Source organism: Lepus europaeus, chromosome 19 (genome assembly GCF_033115175.1).
Source record: "Lepus europaeus isolate LE1 chromosome 19, mLepTim1.pri, whole genome shotgun sequence".
NCBI lineage: Eukaryota > Metazoa > Chordata > Mammalia > Lagomorpha > Leporidae > Lepus > Lepus europaeus.
The window spans coordinates 43,025,832-43,044,795 of record NC_084845.1 but is presented as its reverse complement, the minus strand read 5'-3'; the positions used below and the strand labels follow the sequence as shown (position 1 = coordinate 43,044,795).

The window sequence follows — 18,964 nt, the reverse complement described above, 5'->3', positions numbered from 1 at the left end:
AAAAACTCATGTATAATATTTTCTTTATGATTATATAGGATTTCATGGTAAGAATCAAAAAATACATTTATTAACTTAATGTCATAATACTGGAATCTTGGGTTTTTCCAATTTTTACCATTATAGACAACATGAATACTTTCAAGATGAATTCTTAGTATTGAATTCTTAGTATTTTAAGATGAATTCTTAGAATTTGTAACTAAGAATTCCCAAGTTGTCTTTTACATACTTCCAATTATCACAATGTGCAGGTACTACACATTCTTAGTGTGCAGAACTGATTCCAACCCTTAGTGTCCCTTGCTTTTTTCTCTGAATCCATTCTGCTAAGATTCTCTTGAGGAAGCTCAGCCCAAGGGAGCTAGGGGAACAGGCCAGGCCAGGTGAGGAGGTTTGGACCCCAGTGCCTTCCGGACAATGGACCAGCACAGAGCTGCAGGTAGAGGAAGCCTTGAAGAGCAAACATCACTCTGAATCTTCCCCTGAGTATGAACTCTCCCTTTCCCAGGTTTTATCTTCCCTGGCCAAGAACCTCTTCCACCGGGCCATTTCTGAGAGTGGTGTGGCCCTCACGCCTTGTCTATTCAGGAAGGACATCACACCAGCTGCTAAGGTAGGTCTCACCCTGGACAGCTCCTGCCTTCTTCGTTCTGCCCTCCTACATCCTCAGGAATCTTTCTGAAATGAGAATGGCTGAGCAGGTAGGGCAAGGAGAGACCTCTCTCTACCTTCTAATTCTACAACAAAGCAAACTAGCAAAAAGCGGAAAGTGGGAGTGATTTGTTATCAAGGGTGAGCTGAGATACATGTTCATGACTGGAACTGCCAGAGGGAGCTCCTCACAGTGAGCCAAGCTGCACGGTGGGCAGTGGCCTGTGAGTGGTTCACGGCTCCTCAAAGGCTCAGGCTCACTGGATGCACTTGCAGGCTGTGGGCCTGGAGAAGATCTTCACTGAGGGCCTGTGATGGGGGAATTCGCTCACTGATTCATCCAGTCATTCAATGGTTAGTTTTGACATGGCCACACATGCAATGACCTCATGAAATTCCACTCTATTGATAGATTAATGACTACAAAGTCATGTAAAATATTAAATATTCTGGTTCCTGTTTACTAAGTCCAATCTTATTCTAATCAATTCTCTTTTGTTAAAAAGCACTCCCTCTTCTTGGCTTACCCTGATCACACGGACACCCACTGGTATGGGAAAAGACCTCTGAGACAATTCTCCCAAATCCTAGCCATTCCCTCCCCTCCTGCTTATCAGTCCCTGTGGTGAGGATGCTGTACTCAACACTCCACTAACACCAGCTATAATGCAGAGGTAGCCAGCACCATGGCTCACTAGGCTAATCCTCCACCTGTGGCGCCAGCACCCCGAGTTCTAGTCCCAGCTGGGGAGCTGGATTCTGTCCCGGTTGCTCCTCTTCCAGTCCAACTCTCTGCTGTGGCCTGGGAAGGCAGTGGAAGATGGCCCAGGTCCTTGGGCCCTGCACTGGCATGGGAGACCAGGAGAAACACCTGGCTCCTGGCTTCGGATCAGCGCAGAGCACCAGCCGTAGCAGCAATTTGGGGGTGAACCACGGGAAGGAAGACCTTTCTCTCTGTCTATTTCTCTCTCTCTCACTGTTTAACTCTGCCTGTCCAAAAAAAAAAATGCAGAGGTAATAGCAGAGTCAGATGTAACAACAGAATCTTAATTAAGGAGCATCTAGTCCAGGAGTTGGGAGAGGGCATTAGTAGAGTTTTTCTCTCAAAGTGACCAATGAGTCAGGATCAAAAGAGTGAGAGATATTCCACGTGGTGAGCCAATAATATTCCAGGATTCCAGAGGGAAAAGCACATGCATACTTCCTGTGGCAGAGGGAAGTATCTTGAATGTAAGAGAGTGAGAGAAAGTTGATGAGTTCAGAGCAGAGGAAGCAATGAGAAACTGGAGTGAGCTGAGGGTGGAGTCATTGGCAGGAATCATGCTGAACAGGAAAGGGTTTTGTCACTATCTGGAGAGTGGAAGGAAGCCAGAGGAATGGATGGTCGCTGAACTGGCTCTGCTGAGGAACACCTGTTAGAGCCAGAGACACGGAGTATGTCAGCGGAGCTGTGAAATCTGGTGCTAGTGGAGGGTGAGTACAGCATCCTCACCACAGGGACTGAAAAGCAGGAGGGCAGGGAATGGCTAGGATTCGTGAGAATTGTCTCAGAGGTCTTTTCCCGTACCAGTGGGTGTCCATGTGACCAGGGGTAAGCCAAGAAGAGGGAGTGCTTTTTAAGGAAAAAGAATGGATAAGGACGAGATTGGTCTTTGTTAGTAAACAGAATTTGCAAACTTAAGGGAGTCCTGCACTTTATCATTTCTTTCCCTTGAGCATTGATTCTGGGTCACACCCTGGAACAGACTGCATGTTCACCATGACCCCGGCACAATGGAGCCACATCCAGCCATCAACATCCTCCCCTCTGGTTGAACACTGGGATGCCTTAAGATGATCAATATTTGTTTCCTTAGTGCTCACACTGATATCACATTGTGTGCTTTCTTAATGCCTTTGTGTTAACAGCCTTGTCTAAGGTATTACAATTCTGCACTGTTCAGTGTGTGGGTCACATGGTGCCCTAGATATTTCATCTTATAGAATAAGTGCAATCATTATCTCCACCATTTAGTTTTTATTTTTTAAAGATTTATTTATTTATTTATTTGAAAATCAGAGTTACACAGAGAGGAGAGGCAGAGAGAGAGAGAGAGAGAGAGAGAGAGAGAGAGAGAGAGGTCTTCCATCCACTGGTTCACTCCCCAATTGGCTGCAACAGCCGGAGCTGTGCCGATCTGAAGCCAGGAGCCAGGGGCTTCTTCCGGGTCTCCCATGTGGGTGCAGGGGCCCAAGGACTTGAGCCATCTTCTACTGCTTTCCCAGGATATTGCAGAGAGCTGGAGCAGAAGTGGAGCAGCCGGGTTTCAAACTGGCGCCCATATGGGATGCCGGTGCTTCAAGACATGGCATTAACCCGCTGCACCACAGTGCCGCCCCGCCCCCCATTTATAGTGGAGAAATTAAGACACAAAGAAATGGAGTTGTCTGAAGCCTAATGGCTAGTGGAGTATAGGAGGCAGGGTTTGAAACCAAGGAGTGGAGTTCCGGATTCCATCCTCTTCACCTCCAACCTGCACTGCTTCTGATTCAGCTTTGAGATTATCATGTCCATTTAACAGAGATTAGGTAATGGAGACATAGAGATTGTGTAATTGGCTCATATCACAATGCAGATTCATAACAGAAGCAAAACTCTGTGGACCCTGAGCCCACACCTGCTGGTCTAGAGTATTTTCACTGCCTTCAGAAGTTGGACTTCGAATAGAATTTCCTACTTGCTTATTAATGGACGGGAGGGACATCACACTTTAGCTGTGCTATTGCCTTTGATCTCTGCAGCAAATTGCTGATGCAGCTGGGTGTAACACCACCACCTCGGCTGCCTTGGTTCACTGTCTGCGCCAGAAGACAGAGGATGAGCTCTTGAATGCAACATGGAAAATGGTAGGCCTCCCCTCCCCGTGTCTTTGGCCTCAGACTTCACTGTCTTCTTATTCTGGAAAAAGTACCTGGGACAGTGTCAGCGCCCAAATGTGAATAGACAATTTCATTGATTTTCTTTATCATTGTGAAATACTTCAAATGCCAAAAATTCCAAAAATAATAATATGAGGAAATAGTACATAATACTTCTGCAACTTTTCAGTTAATATTTTTCCATTCTCATGTTCACAAGTCTTGGTTAAAAATAAACATTCCAGTGTCACCAAAGTAAGCATTCTAAATTTTGTGTTTGGAGATATTAAGCACAAAGATTTTTAGAAATGGGTTACAAATTATCTTTGTTGATTTAGAAACTGCATAAATTATACCAAGTCGAGTAATAGCTCAGACATCTAGAATTTCTGAGACTCTGCCTCAATTATCATTCTAGGATGCCCATCCATCCACTCATTCCTTTATCATCCATCCATCCCTCCACCCATCCATCCGTCCATCCATTTTGTGATCCATCTATCCACTGATGAATCAACCCAATCCATTTATATCTTCTATCACCCTAATATCAATCCATCCACAATGTTTCATTAATCTATTTTCAATGTATAATAATCCATGAATCATTTAGCCACAAAATATCTTCATCCATCATGCATTTGACCAAAAATAGTGATCCATCCATCACTTATCTTCTAGCTATCATCTATCTATCCATGTATACATCTGATTGACTCACATTGCATGTATTTAAAAACCCATCCATCCATCCACCCATCCACCCCTCATCTGTCCATCCTAAGTATCTGAAGGGGGGTTAATATCAGGAATGGTAAGCCAGATGTCAATAGGACATATTCTGTACTCACAAGAACTATACAAGGAGAAACGTAATATACTTACTGGGTTGAGTTGAGAGTATAGAGAGGGGATAAATTCATTATAGCCAGCTAGGCTACTTCCCAGGGAGGGTGGCATTTGAAGACTGATGGATGTTCAGGAAGACAGATACCCAGAGAACACAGAGTCCAGAGCCAATGGGAACTGGTTCTTAATGCAAGAAGGTCTGGCCAGGAGCTCAGAAGAAAACTGGTGTCCTGAGCAACTGAGAGCACTCCTGCGCCCCCAGGGCAGGCCCGCAGCTCTGGGCTCTGCCTGTATGACTATGGGTGGTGTCTAATGTAAGGCTGGACATAGATTCTGGCTCATCAGCTCCGTCAGCTCCAATGAGGGGACTACAGTTAATTCTAATGTCTAGAAAGATGCATCTATTTTCATTGTTCTGCATGTGGCACAAGAGGACCAAGCTTATAAAGGAAGGGAAACACAAACAGCAGATGACCTCTCCAGAGCCCCAGTGTCCCTGTGCTTATTCCCAGGGACAGTCTTTCACTTGCTGATGCCTGCCCTTCCCTTGTCCTTCACCTTGACCTTTGCTCATGCCCAGTGGAGAGTCACATCCTGCCAACCAGCCTGGGAGGCACTGCGAAGTGTCCGACCCTCAACTGTCTGGCCCACATGATCAGGTTCCCCCAGGAAACTTTCTCACCACATCCTCTGCTTTTGTCTTCACAGAAGTTTTTCACTCTCAATTTACTTGGAGACCCCAGACAGGTAAGGATCTTTGATTTCTTTATCATAAGTTTCAAGTCTAAACACCTTCAAGCTCCAATTGACTTGAATGAAAGCTTCCCTACTGTGGAATCATTATCACTCCGTGTGATCATTATCACTCTGTGTGAGCACGTTGCTGAGGTTCAGAGATGGGTAACTCAAGAGATGACTTGCCTGGGTAACACAGCCAGGATGACCAGAAGCAAGACTGGAATTCATCCCTTGCATGCTGGCTCCCAGGCAGAAACTGTATATCCTGAAGACTCAGTCTCTTATTTATTTTTCCTAAGATGTCCCTGTGGGAGGAGGCTGAGCTGGAGCCTCCCACTGTGAGGAGGCAGAGAACTGGATACATGGTTTCTTCGGGAGCCCTTGTTGAGGACTAAGGGTCAGGAGGCACATGGTTGATGAGCTGTGCAGGGAGGAAGCAGAAAGTCAGTCCTGGGGACCCCAGGCTCCTCCCAGCATCCAGGGAACTGCATGAGTGTCCTTTCCATCTCGTCCCTCGTCCCAGTTGAGTTCCAGGCTCTGGTGATGTCAGCTGTGCAGCACCTTACCTCTTCCTTACAGTGCTGATTTCCCTGATACCTCCCTGGAGATCAGAGCACTTCCCTTAAAAAGACTTGCAAGGATTAACCGAGCTTCATTCACTCGTCCAGCAAAGGTTAACCAGGTACTTACTATGCACCAGGATCTGATTTATAAGTTGGGAAAATAGAAAAAAATAAAAATAAAAAAAAATAAAAAACAAAAAAACAGGTAAGATTCTTAGAGATGTCCATTCCAGCAGGGAGAGTTCAAGAGACACACAAATAAAATATGTGGTGTGTTTGATAATGGCCAGCATTAAGGAGGAGAAGAAAGTGGAAGTGGGACAGAGCTTGCCAGTGGTTTGGATTTAATCCATAGAGTCAGGGAATGAATGGCTGAGAAGGTCACATTTGAGTCAAGCTGTAGGGGAAGGGGAGAAGCCAGGAAAACTGGAGGAAGAATATTCCAGGCAGAGGGAAGAGCAAGTGCAAACACCCTGTGGCACAAAGCCAAGATGCTAGGAATTGGAGTAATTAGCGGAGACGACAGCCTTGAGGTTAAAGAGGTCATGGGAGGAGCAAGGTAGGAGGCGGTCATTTAAAGGATTTGGATTTCTACATGGAGCCAGATGGGAAGTCTGTGGGGGCTTTCAGCACAGGAGTGAATGATCCTAGAATTTCCAAGATTCTTTCTGCCTACTCTGTGGAAACTGACTGTGGGGAGTGAATAGAGCAGAGGCAGAGACCATTGGGAGGTCCCTGTGCTGCACTCAGCCAGGCACAGTGCTGTGCTGTTGGCTCAGACCAGGCTGTAGCCTTGGCTGGAGAGCAGTGGTTGGAGTCTAGGCATTTTTGAATGAATTGCTGCTGGGGTTTGCTAATGGACAGAACATAAGGTGAGAGAGAGAGAGAGAGAGAGAGAGAGAGAGAGAGAGAGAGAGAGAGAGAGAAGGTGCCCCGACTTCTCCAATCTAAGCAAGGCTATGTCAGTGGCCCAGTCAGGGCAGCCACTGCAGACACTGAGTGGACAGCAGCCATTACTATGGTTCCCCCTGTTGCTGAGGTCACTCTTCCCCCACTGGTGCTGCTACAATCAGCCCTCACTGTCTCCCTCCCAGACTTTTACTGCGTCCTCCTTCCACTTTCCCTTCCTTCTCCTGTGCCCCATGTGCTGCCAGAGTTGCTCATTGAATACAGGTGAGAGCCTGTCACTCCTTTCTTAAAAGCCTGCCCTTTCTTGCCTCTATCACGTTAGTCCTTCCCAGCATGTCTGAGTATCTGCTGGGTGCCAGCCGTAGAGCAGAAGACACACTCCACTCTAACTCTCTCTTGTCCCTGTCCCATGTTTAACCTTCAAGCCCGAGGTTCTTTGGAGTTTCTGGGACCAGACTTGCACAGTGACACCTCTGCCCTTTGCTCATGTCACTCCCAGTACTTGGAAAGTTCCACCTCTTTCTTCATCTTAATGCCCATCATTCCTCAGAGCTCACTACACATGAGAAGCACCTGTTCCAGTGACCTGCACTGTGTCTGCCCTCCAGAGAAGTGCGGCTCTTGTCAGCTCCCAGGGCTGTCCTCTAAGGCCTGCACAGACTTTCTAAGGCAGCCGGAGTTGCCCCCAGATCCCGTTCTCTACTGTCAGTCAGATTAGATTAGGATTTTTGCATGTCCTCCTGGATCTAGTTCTCTTTCCAGGACTTCTGTGGGCAGCCAGAATGGACTCATTATTCATTGCTCTTTGCAGAACAGATATAGGTCCAGGAAAACACAGGGTCCCAAACACTAGAATTGTCCACTTCCATATGGTACCCAGGTATGGAAATGTGTTGATGAACCTTGGAGCTGGAGATGTGGGAATTAGGGATGGTGTCTATGTGGGGCATCTGTCCTAACACTGCTAATGAGTGACATCTAACCCTTACTGAGCCCTTTTTGGGAACTATGCTGAACGTTTATACGTGTTCAGTCATTTAATCTCCCCAACTACTGTATTAGTCTGTTTTTGTTACTGTAAGGAAATTCCTAGGGCTGGTCATGTAATGAAGAAAAGCAGGTTTTTAGCTCTCAGTGTTGGGCATTTAAGGTCATGGTGCTGTCATTAGCTCAGCTCTGGGGAGACCTGAGGGTGGCACCACAATGGTAAGAGCACGCTCAGGAACAAGGGATCACACTGTTGACAGGAAGCCAGAGAGCAACTCGTGACTGGGCCTTGCTCTTCTAACAGCTCCCTCTAGAGAGGACTAACTCGGGGTCCAATGAGAACCACCTTGCTCTCCCCCAAATTCAGCACCTAAGAACCTCCTGCTAGGCCCCACCTCTAAAAGAATCACCATCTCCCAACACCACCTCACTAAGGGCCAAGACTCCACCACATGGATCCTTGGAGGATGCACTCCAAACTGCATCTAAACCACAGCAGTTACCCATCCCACAGATGAGAAAACTGAGGCACAACCAGATAAATTACTTTTCCGAAGGAGGAGCTAGTGAGTAACAAAACCAGGCTTCGTAGCTGGGTAGTCTGACTCCAAAATGCATGCTATTAACAACCACACTCTTACAATTAAGTATGAGCAGTAGACAACACTCAGCACCAACTGCACAGATGCTGACATTTGATTGAGGCCGTATTCAATCTATGACCCTGGAAATAATTTTCTTCAAGGGTAAAACCTAAAATTAATACGCTTATCCCTACGAGTCCATCTCTGATTCGTGTACTCATCGTATGCTCTCGGATAGGGAATCAAGTCTCAGGATAGGCACCTTGGATGATGGGGAGTTTGGACTTCCTTAAAACAAGCCATCTATCAGTAGGAGCTCCTGGTTAAACAGAGAAAATACAGTTGGCCCTCGTTCATCATGGATTCTGTACTTGTGAATTACTTGTTCAGATGTATTTATTGTCCTTAAGAGACACTTGCTGCACCTCGAAAGTCACTCACAGGCTTGAGCAGAGTGGACGTTTGAGTCACGTGATGTGCACATTCGCTTCTGAGGTCAAATGAGGTGATGCTCTATCTTCCTTTACCTCCCATGCTGAGTGTCTTCTCTGTGGTCTATGTAATGCCAAGTTTTTGCATTCTTTGATCCAAGTTTTTTAAAATGATTTCCCTGTTTAGCGTGGCTCCTAAGTGTTGTACTGAAGTGCTGAAGTGCTATCTGGTGTTCCGAAGCTTAGGAAGGCAGCGATGTGCCTTGTAGCAAAAATCTACTTCTTACAAACCTGGGATTCAGGCCTGAGTCACAGCGTGTCGGCTGTGAGTGCAGTGTCAGGGCGCCGACAGTGCAGGGCATCCAGAAAAGGAAAAGGAACCTCAACATGCACATGAGGCCCTTCTGGAAACTGTGGAAGTAACATCTCCTGTTTGTAAAGGATGAGAAAGCAGCCAAAGTTATGGAGTCATGAGACGGTGGGGAACATGTAAAAGCCTAGTGGGCAGTATCATTGTGAGACCAAACACCAAAGAAATGCACAAGCACATTGCCCAGAGTCTTGGAAGTGGTAAGTCCTTGTTGCCTGGTGCTGGAAACTCTAGCAGGACTCTCCCTTAAAAACAGTCTTTAAAGTTAGGCCCATACATAAAATGTGAGACGAGGCTCTCAGTAACCTAAGCCTGGATTTTCCCTGGGAGCAATGGCTCAATGTTCACTGCTGCAGTGTCCCTAGCACTGCTGTGGAGCAGAACTACCAGAGATAATGAGAATCAGTGATAGATAAGAAGGGAGATAGGTAGACTTCAAATTGATGTATGTTTATATGGCTCTGTTCATATATTATACCAGGCTGATTGAACACCCCAATCCCCAATACAAAATCTGAAATGTTCAAAATGTGAAAATTTTGAACACTGACCTGATGTCAACAAGTGAAAAATTCCACATTTGAGCTCATATAATAGGTTGAAATCAAAACAAAAGTGCACTAAAAAAAAATTCTATAAAATTAACTAGGGCTATGGGGATGAAGTGTACATAAAACCTAAGTGAATTTTGTGTTCCTTCTCCAAGATATTTCATTATTTATGTATGTGCAAATATTATAAAATAAAAAAAATCCCAAATCCAGAACTCTTCTAGTCCCACATAATTTAAAGAATGTTCATCTTGTATGTATAAAGTTTGAGTGAAGGTTTGCACCCCACCACCACCCCTGTTACCTTACCCCTGCTCACCATGGTTTAAGTTCTGCCTCCTGGGGCCATACATATTAGCCCCCCTTTATTTACGACTCTAAGCTTTCAAGAACACAGTCCATAGCCACATAGGTCTATGCTGCTAGCCTTGCCTTCAGATAGCAGAGTGGACAGTGTGGGTGTTACGTGGGGAAGGGCTCCACAAACATAACGCCCTTTCTGCCCTAGAGCTACCCCTTCCTGACCACTGTGATTGATGGGGTGCTGCTGCCCAAGGCACCTGAGGAGATTCTGGCAGAGAAGAGATTCAACAGGGTCCCCTACATCGTGGGAATCAACAAGCAAGAGTTTGGCTGGTTTATTCCAACGGTGAGAATGTGCAGATCTTTTAGACAGACCCGCCCACCCACTCTCCAACCTCTGTTCCCAAGAGCTCTTCCTTCTCCGGGTCCATGTGAGTCCACGGCAGCTGTTGCTGTTGGCAAGAGTTGACATTGCCATAGAAGCTTTCTCTGGGATGGATCGATAGTCACACTGGATGGTTTAGCCCTAGAAATACTTCTCACCAAACACTCTTATCATTTTTCGTTAAAGATCCTGAAATGGAAATGCTGGGAAGCCCTAGAGAGATAACGACTGAACACACGGAAAAACCAAGAATGCCTAGAAATGAAAAGGAACTCTGGGAGTCCAGCAGAGGAAAGCTGTGGCCCAGAGGCTTCTCACATGGGCTGCTACACATGAGTACCCATGAAATGGCACATGTGTTCCCTCTTGGTCACCTCAGTGGAAAGACTCAGAGAAAGTTGCTTCTTCTTGAGTTAAAATTGACTTCTAGAAGTGGTGGCTTTTGGGCCAATGATAAGCAGAGTTGGACCCTAGTTGAAGCTGGACTGGTTTCATTGAGTGCTACAATTGCAATTGGGAAAAGATGAGGCATGAGCTGAACTCCAATTCTAGAAGCAAAAAGCTGGAGGTGTTTCAAAGCAGGGTGTGCAAAGGGAAGGCCAGGATAGTGAGTACTAAGGGGGTAGTCCATGTGGTTAGACCATCTGAATTTGTGTGTTCATGCATATCTTCAGGAGAAACAAGATTATCTTACATGGAAGATAGAAAGCACTGGGATAAGGTGAATCGAGGACCCCATTGAGTTAGGCATTCATCCTTTCACAAACACTGTGAAGAACATGAGCAGTTATCTCCATGAGTGCTCCCACTTCCAAGAGTTTTCGAAAAACTTAAATGAGAATTCGCTCTCATCTCCTGCAGGAAACAGTTTGGGTAGATGTACATCTCATAGGTCAGACAAGGGGTTTACAATGGTAAACTTTATAAAGTAAGTACAGTAAGAGAGGGTGCAGGGGCATATCTCCTATCACTGGGTTTGGCTGGAGAAAACAATAGATTCTCCTGGCAGCATTGAGTTTTCTTGGGCAGGCATGTTACGGGAGGCTAAGTTCATCCTAGGACCATGGCCTTTAGCTTCTTAAAGCTGAAGTTGGGTCAAGTCTGAGTGTAGAGGTTTGGACAGAGCCATTGTCTGCCATGAGTTCTCATTTCAGAAAGACGCCCAAAGGATTGAAGCCATAACAGTAGGATTTGGGGTTTTCTCAGTCATCTGAGATAGGTGGAGGTATGGTCTGTGTCCTCTGTCCAAGAGCCCTCAACATCAATACTGGCTTCTACTCCACCTTCCCTCTGTGGCTGGCTGGTTATTCTGGGGATTCTTACTGGATGAATATGCAAGTATATATTTATATAGCAAAGGTCTCACTAGCTTCTGCTGGGCATTTTCAATCCTCTGTAACTCCATGAGTTTCTGGATCCATTAGGTATTTGATTCATTGGTTCTGTCCAATTCATTGAAGACACACATCCATCAAGGTCTGACAAAGAGGATCTTTCATCTGCATTGGCTTAGTTGGTTAGTCAATGTGATTTTTTCCTGTTAATTTCTGATGATTCACAAACACTTAAACACCCCCCATTTTTTTTAACAGATGATGGGATATCCACTCTCTGAAGGCAAGCTGGACCAGAAGACAGCCACAGAACTCTTGTGGAAGTCCTATCCCGTTGTTGTAAGAGTCTAGGGAATTATAAGAATGGGTGGGGACCCAACAAAGGGCAGGAGGTTGCCCCAAATCACAGACTAATTAAATGGCATGAGAAAGACTGGATCTGGGGTTCTGCCCCATTTTTCTGCTTCTCCCATTTTACCACCCCAGGGAGGAGTTGCACAGGGTTCAAGAGGTTTGCCACTGACTCAAGTATTCCTCACTAGCTGGGGCAACCTCATTACTCACTGGGGAAGCTGGTCACTTTCTTGGTCCATTTCAGAACATCTCCATGGAACTGACTGCTGTGGCTACTGAGCAGTATTTGGGAGAGACGAAATGCAGTGCCCAGAAGTTAGACAAGTTCCTGGAACTGGTTGCAGATGTACTATTTGGTGTTCCATCTGTGACTGTAGCTCGTGGCCACAGAGGTGAGTCCCAGGGGTTGGATAGGGGAGAGACACTGACTCTACTGGCTTCTGATTTTCCATCTGCTAGTTCACTCTCCAAATGATCCAAACCAGAACTGAGCCAGGCCAAAGCCAGAAGCCAAGAATCAGGAACTCCGTATTGTTCCCCCACGTGGATGCTTGGAGGCCCAAGCATTTGGACGACATCCACTGCTTTCCCAAAGCATTAGCAGGGAGCTGGATCAGAAGTGGATCTGATGGAACTCAAACCAGCGCACACATGGGATGCCGATGATGCTGGTGGTGGCTTAATCTGATGAGCCACAGCACCAGACCCTAATAGGAGCATTGACTTACAGGATTGAATTCCCAGGGTAAGACTCTGCAAGCTGGAGACCCTGGGATCACAATGCCATGGCTCAGTCCCAGCATGGAGGCCTCACAGCCAAGGAAACCAATGGCAGAGCTCCAAGTCTGAGACTGAAACACTGAAACCCCAGGGTCCCCTGGTGTGGCTCTGAATTCAAATGGCAGAGAACCCGAGGTTGAGACCCAAGGACAGGAGAAGAGTGTCCCTGCTCCAGGAGAGAAAGCACATCGCCTGTCCCAGCTGGTTTACGCCTCCTGCCCACGTTGGGAGTCAGTCTTCTACCTCTTAGTCCACTGACTCCCATGCCAATTTCCTTTGGAAATGTCCTCCCAGACATTGCAGAGAGAAGGCATTGCCAGTTCTTAGGGATTCCATAATCTAGTCAAGTTGACCCATCACAGCTGGCTGAAACCTAGTTTGTTAAAGTTAACAGGAGCAGGGGAGGAGTGGGGGCCAATCCTGGGACCCAGAGTTTCTCCAGGACCAGGAAGGCCCAAAGGAGGGGCGCTGAGGGTGGCGCCAGGATGGGGAGGAGCCAGTATCTGTGGCCAGGTTTGCTCTGTGGTTTCCAGAACGCAGGCTTCCACCACTCTTTGGCATTTGTCTCACTCATTTGAGAAAAAGAACTTTTCTCAAAGAAAATTAATGTATTACAAAGCACAAAGCTCTGAAAATACAGGAACTATAGAGAAGAAGCTTCAAGTCGCTCATAATGTTCACTGAGGCATCCACAATAAAATTTTTTCTATATTTCCTGCCAATAATTCTTCATACCTTACATATAATTTAAAAATAAATTTTATATTACGTGTTTGTTTGGAGATAGTGTATTAAGCATATTTCTTAAAGCCCATCAAGAACATCCATTGGGGCAGTCATTGTAGCTCAATGAATTAAACCAATGCCTGTGGTGCTGGGATCCCCCATCAGAGTGCTACTTCCTGTCCCAGCTTCTCTGTTTTTGATCTAGCTTCCTGCTAATGTGCCTGGGAGAACAGTGGAAGATTTCCCAAGTGCTGGGCCCCTGTAACCTACATGGGAGATCCAGATGGAGTTCCTGGCTCCTGGATTTATTCTGTCTCCGCCCTGGTTATTGTGGTTATTGTGGCCATTTGGGAAATGAACCAGCAGCTAGAAGTGTCTCTCTCTCTCTCTCTCTCTCTCTCTCTCTCTCTCTCTCTCTCTCTCTCATCTATCTCTGCATCTATCTCTATCTCATCTGTCTTTATCTCTCTGAATCTCTGCCTTTCAAATAAATAAACCTTTAAAAACATCCATTATTCCACAGAATGGGTACATTAATTTTTACCAGTACTACCCTCGTGGATATTTGGACTGATTGCTCAGAGTCTGCTTATAGTCTGATGCTACAGATAACATGACTCTCACTTTGTGTACATAAATCTTTAACCGCATCTCCAGTAATTTTCTTAACATTGCTTATTGGTTTTCAGAAGAGAAGTTACTTGCTTAGAACCTAAGAACATTTCAAGGCAGTTGATACACATTGCAGAATTGCTATACAGATGATGAGTATAATTCCTTAATTCAATTTCTCACCTGGAATACTTAGATAAAAAATAAAAATAAAGCACACAGCTTTACATGTTAATTTGCAGATATTTGATTACTAGTTCAATCCTTGTCTCTGCTTCTCTTGCTCCAGATTGGTGTGATGAAATGTGTGCCCTGTGTTCCATTTAAGGGTTGTTTTAGGATTGCAGGGATTTTATAAATTTAATATTTTAGGCAAAAAAAATTTAGAAATAAAATTTTTGGTCAGCATTCTGTCTAAAATAAATTCTCACATTCACAGAAGATCTTTCTTTACTCTTAGATTCTGAGTCCTTTCTGAAATCATTAAATGGTAGAGGCAAGGTTAAACCCTCCTTTCAGCAAGTTCTGCTTGATTGTAACCAGCTGTGTGCCAAGGGGGTTGTAGACCTTGGCAAGATCACTTGTTCCATACAGCAGTTCTTGCTAACTAGGGCACAGTGGTGGAGGCTGATGGGATGACTATAAACTTATTCCACATCTTCAGGTTGATTTATACCTGTTGTTATTATCTCATCCACTTGTGCATGAATATTTACTGATAGGAAGACATTGTTAGAGTATGTTGCAAAATAACATATATACCATTATCCCCTTGTATATACATAACAGAAACATGTTCTAAAATATCAAGGTGGTGGAATTATGGATGAGTCTCTGTTCTTTTCTGTTATCACAGTTCTGAATTCATTACTGTCCCAGAGGGGGACATAACATTTCCCCACGAGCCTGACTGAGGCTGATCCTTCTCTCCTAGGGGCTCTCCTGTGTGGGCAGCATGAGCAAGGCAGAGCTCTGAGCTCCTCAGCTCAGGTAGTCCATGAGTTCCTGCTGGAGCAGGGATTGGTGGCTCTGAGGATCCAAACAGGGCAACTGACATCTGTGGATGTGCACAAGGGATTGGGTGGTAAGAGAGGGAAGCAGAGAATAAGAGGAGAGGGGTCAGGGGAGAGACAGTGCAGCTTCTCTGGCCCCCTCTCTTTTCTGCCACCCCCGTATTACCTTATCCCAGAACACTCCCTGGGCCCAGCAGGAAGCAGCTCTGTGAGGTGACAGAAGTAGGACAAGTGCAGTCTGTGGCTCCTGAGGTACAGGAGCCAGGTTGGTCCCCTCTGCCCAGATCTGCATTTACAGATCTCAGGGTTCACATCAGCAGTGTGCATTGCTCCACTCCTCTCTGAACGCATGAGAAAAACACCGAAATGGCTCAGCAGCGGCCCCAGAGAAGGCACCTGTGAGGCTGTAGATGTTCTCCAAACGCAGGAACACCAGTTTATCAATGACGTTCACCCGGCGTGACCTGGATGAATGGAGTTTCAGGATTATGTACTCATCCTGAGTGAAAGGGGTTTTTGAAACTCACTCGGTGTCCCTTTAGTGATATTTATTTAAAGGATAGAACCAGGATTTCAACATTCATTCTTTCAATATTCATTCATTCAATCAATTCAGGTTCAAATCCCAGTTTCTGCTCAACCAGCTGGGCAGTCCAAGTGTTTCCCTGACCTTCAGTTTCTGTACTATGCTAAAAACCAAGGACTTATTGTAGGGCCACACTTTGATGTGGCTGCACGGTTTATAATCCAGAGTTTCCTGAAAGGCTAGAGATGTGGATACCAACCAGGTGTGTCTGCCAACATGAACTGTGCATCAGTCTGTGTCTTCCAGATGCCGGAGCCCCCACCTACATGTATGAGTTTCAGTACCGTCCCAGCTTCTCATCGGACATGAAGCCCAAGACAGTGATAGCAGACCATGGCGATGAGGTTTACTCTGTCTTTGGGTTTCCCTTTTTAAAAGGTAACAGCTCTATGCTTGCTATGAGTGTGGAGTTAGGAAAGCTGGGTCCCAGGCTTGGTTTGGGGCCTTGGGCAAGTCTCTCCATCTCCCCTGGTCTAACATGAAGGAAGGAGGATGTGTATTCATGTGCCCTCAGCCATTGCCACCCTCAGAATCCTGCCTAACACCAATATGACAGGAGGTGGCTCTCCTGTGGGTCCCTGCTCCATGGTGAGAACATTCCACTTGACTTCCCAACTCCCAAGAGTCAGATGTGAGTGTGAGAGAAGAGATGGTGAGAACTGGGGTTAATTTTACATTGTGTCCTATGTGTATTTGTTGGACTTTATTTCTGTGTATTATCCCTCCACCCATCCATCCATCCATTAACTCATTCTCCCAATATCGGCCCCAATTCCAGTCTGACCTCAATCAGCTTTACTATCTCTGAGCTTCTTTCTAGCTACATATCATCTATACACCAGTCAGCTAATCATCTACCTAGCATCTGTCTACCTAGGATCTATCTACTTCTATCTCAAGCTCATATGTTCATCTATAATATATTTAATCATAAGATATTTCAAAGAAAGGTTTTTACAGATGCCTTTCATATCTTAAGTCCCAGCAATTGTCTATCACCTACAACCTACCCTACAGCTGCTGTGGTACACAAGGGCCCTTGGGCATCTCCCAGTAGGGAGATTATTTAGGGTGCTTGAAACTCTGCCATTTTTCAGACTATGAAAACATGAGTGGGTAAGATATATACACTTTATACAATATACACATTGATTGGGACAAAAGCCCCAAGAAGGAGCATCCCACAAAGATGAGTTGCTGGAGAACAGGGGTGGGGAACGACCAGCCTGTGCGCTCTATAATCTGAGGAAATCATTCTGTCTGGCTCTGCCAAGCAGCCACAGGAAGAACTAGAAATTTGATAAATCTCTAGCAGGCTAGCTTCTAAGTTGATAATTGTGTTGTCCACAAATGATGTTAAATATGTCTAAAAGGCACTGGGCAAAAGTTTCACAACCCCTGCTGGGGAAGAGACATTAGGGTATGACGTTGCAGCCCTGGGGGTGAGGCGGGCAGGTGGGCACAGAAGACTGAGGGAGGGAGGTTGGCTACATGCTCACTGATGAGTGCTCAGCCAGTGATTCTCCAAGTGCAGACCTATTACTGAGGATCGTGCTAAAATGCAGGTGTTTGCTCACTAGGTGTGGAATAGGGGCTAAGAGTGTATTTCTAACAAGCTCCCAAGTGGTGTGGATGCTGCTGGCTCAGGGACTACATGTTCAATAGCAAAGGCTTGTCTTTGATGTCCCCAGGGGGTGCTTCAGAAGAGGAGACCCAACTCAGCCGAATGGTGATGAAATTCTGGGCCAACTTTGCTCGGAATGGGTGAGGCCGGTGACCAAGATGGAGCAGGGTGGGAGGGTCAAAGCTCATACCTATTGAGAGGGGTAGCGTCTAAGGTTTGGGTGATCAGATTCCTGACTTTGTTACAAGGGGACAACTCCAAAGCGATAGTCATTCAACGAGATGGTGAGCTCCTCGTATCTTGCAGATGTGAGAGCGAGGGGTCCCCTAAATGCCTCAGATGGGTTTTAGCACTGCAGAGCAGCTTTGAGGAATTTCCATTTTATTCTGTTCCCAGGAACCCCAATGCGGAAGGGCTGCCCCATTGGCCAGAATATGACCAGAAGGAAGGGTATCTGAAGATTGGTGCCATCACACAGGCAGCCCAGAAGCTGAAAGACAAGGAAGTGGCTTTCTGGACAGAACTACTGGCCAAGCAGGTGTTGGAGAAGTCACCCTAGGCAGAACACATGGAGTAGGAAGAGGGAGACCCAGCCAGCATCAAGATTCTAAAGGCACCAGGAATGGAGTACTCTGCAGGCATTTGCAGGCCAAAGAGGCATCTGATTGCGGAGGCTGGAGATTGTCCTGGTGGAAAGAGGCAGAGGCCAGGGGGGAAAATGTGCTTGTGACCACAGTGGGGTGAATAAATATTCTTGGGGGACCACATCAGTGTCTTTGTCTAGGACTGGAGATTGGTCCATCATCCAAGAGAGTGAGGGGTGAAGAGAGCCCACCATCAATAGGAAAGTGGCTACATTTGGATGACATGTTTGCTGGACTAGCAGCGTGCAGGAGGCAGGGCCCTTGAGGTATTAGGTAGACTCGGACATAAACCTGTAAATGCTGGACCACCAAAAATTGACAATAGGCAAAGGGCATTCCTCTCCTGTCTTCCCGAGTGAGACGTATCAATCACCAGTGTGGAGTGCTCCTGTAAAGGAATGGGGCTGGCGACTGCCAAACTATTCCGATGCTGCCGATGCCCAGGTCCCCTGTTGGAGTGCCTGGGGGTTCAAGTCCCGGCTGCTTGTTTCCAATCCTGCTTCCCAAGGATGGGCACCCAGGGAGGTGATGGTTCACATACTTGGGTCCCTGCCACCCTTGCTGTAAACACGGCGGGCGTTGTGGGCTTCTATGCCAGGCCCAGCTCTGTGGGCACTTGGGGACTGGACCATCTGATGACGATCTCTCTCCATCTGTCTCTCTCCTATCTCTCACTGTCTCTGACTTTCAAATATAAGAACCAAAACATCATGAGGAGAGAGGGGGACACCAGCTTGTTTGTTGTCCATTGTGCTTTTTCTTTGAACATACGGTTTACTCAAGTCCTTTACCCATACAAAAATTTTGACTACAAGTTTGTACTTGAAAGGCAGAGGCAGACAGACAGACAGACACACACACACAAACACACACACAGAGTGGGCAGGGAGGGAGCTTATCTTATGATCACCAAGGCTTGGCCAGGTATTTTGTTTTTTCTTCGTCCACTGTTTTCTTTGCCCTGAGACAGGAGCTCGGCTGCTTAGGAAGCCCCACAAGTAAAATGGCCCTGAGGCCATTCAGCATGGAAGTTCTGGGTCCTCAGGAGGGTGCTGCTGCCTTGTTTGTT

At 46.2% G+C, this 18,964-nt stretch overlaps 1 pseudogene; it reads left to right on the top strand.

The window, feature by feature from the left end:
* LOC133747707 (liver carboxylesterase 1-like) overlaps positions 1-17,828 on the top strand; it is a 34,521-nt pseudogene extending 16,693 nt beyond the window's left edge.
* The last annotated feature ends 1,136 nt before the right edge of the window (positions 17,829-18,964 follow it).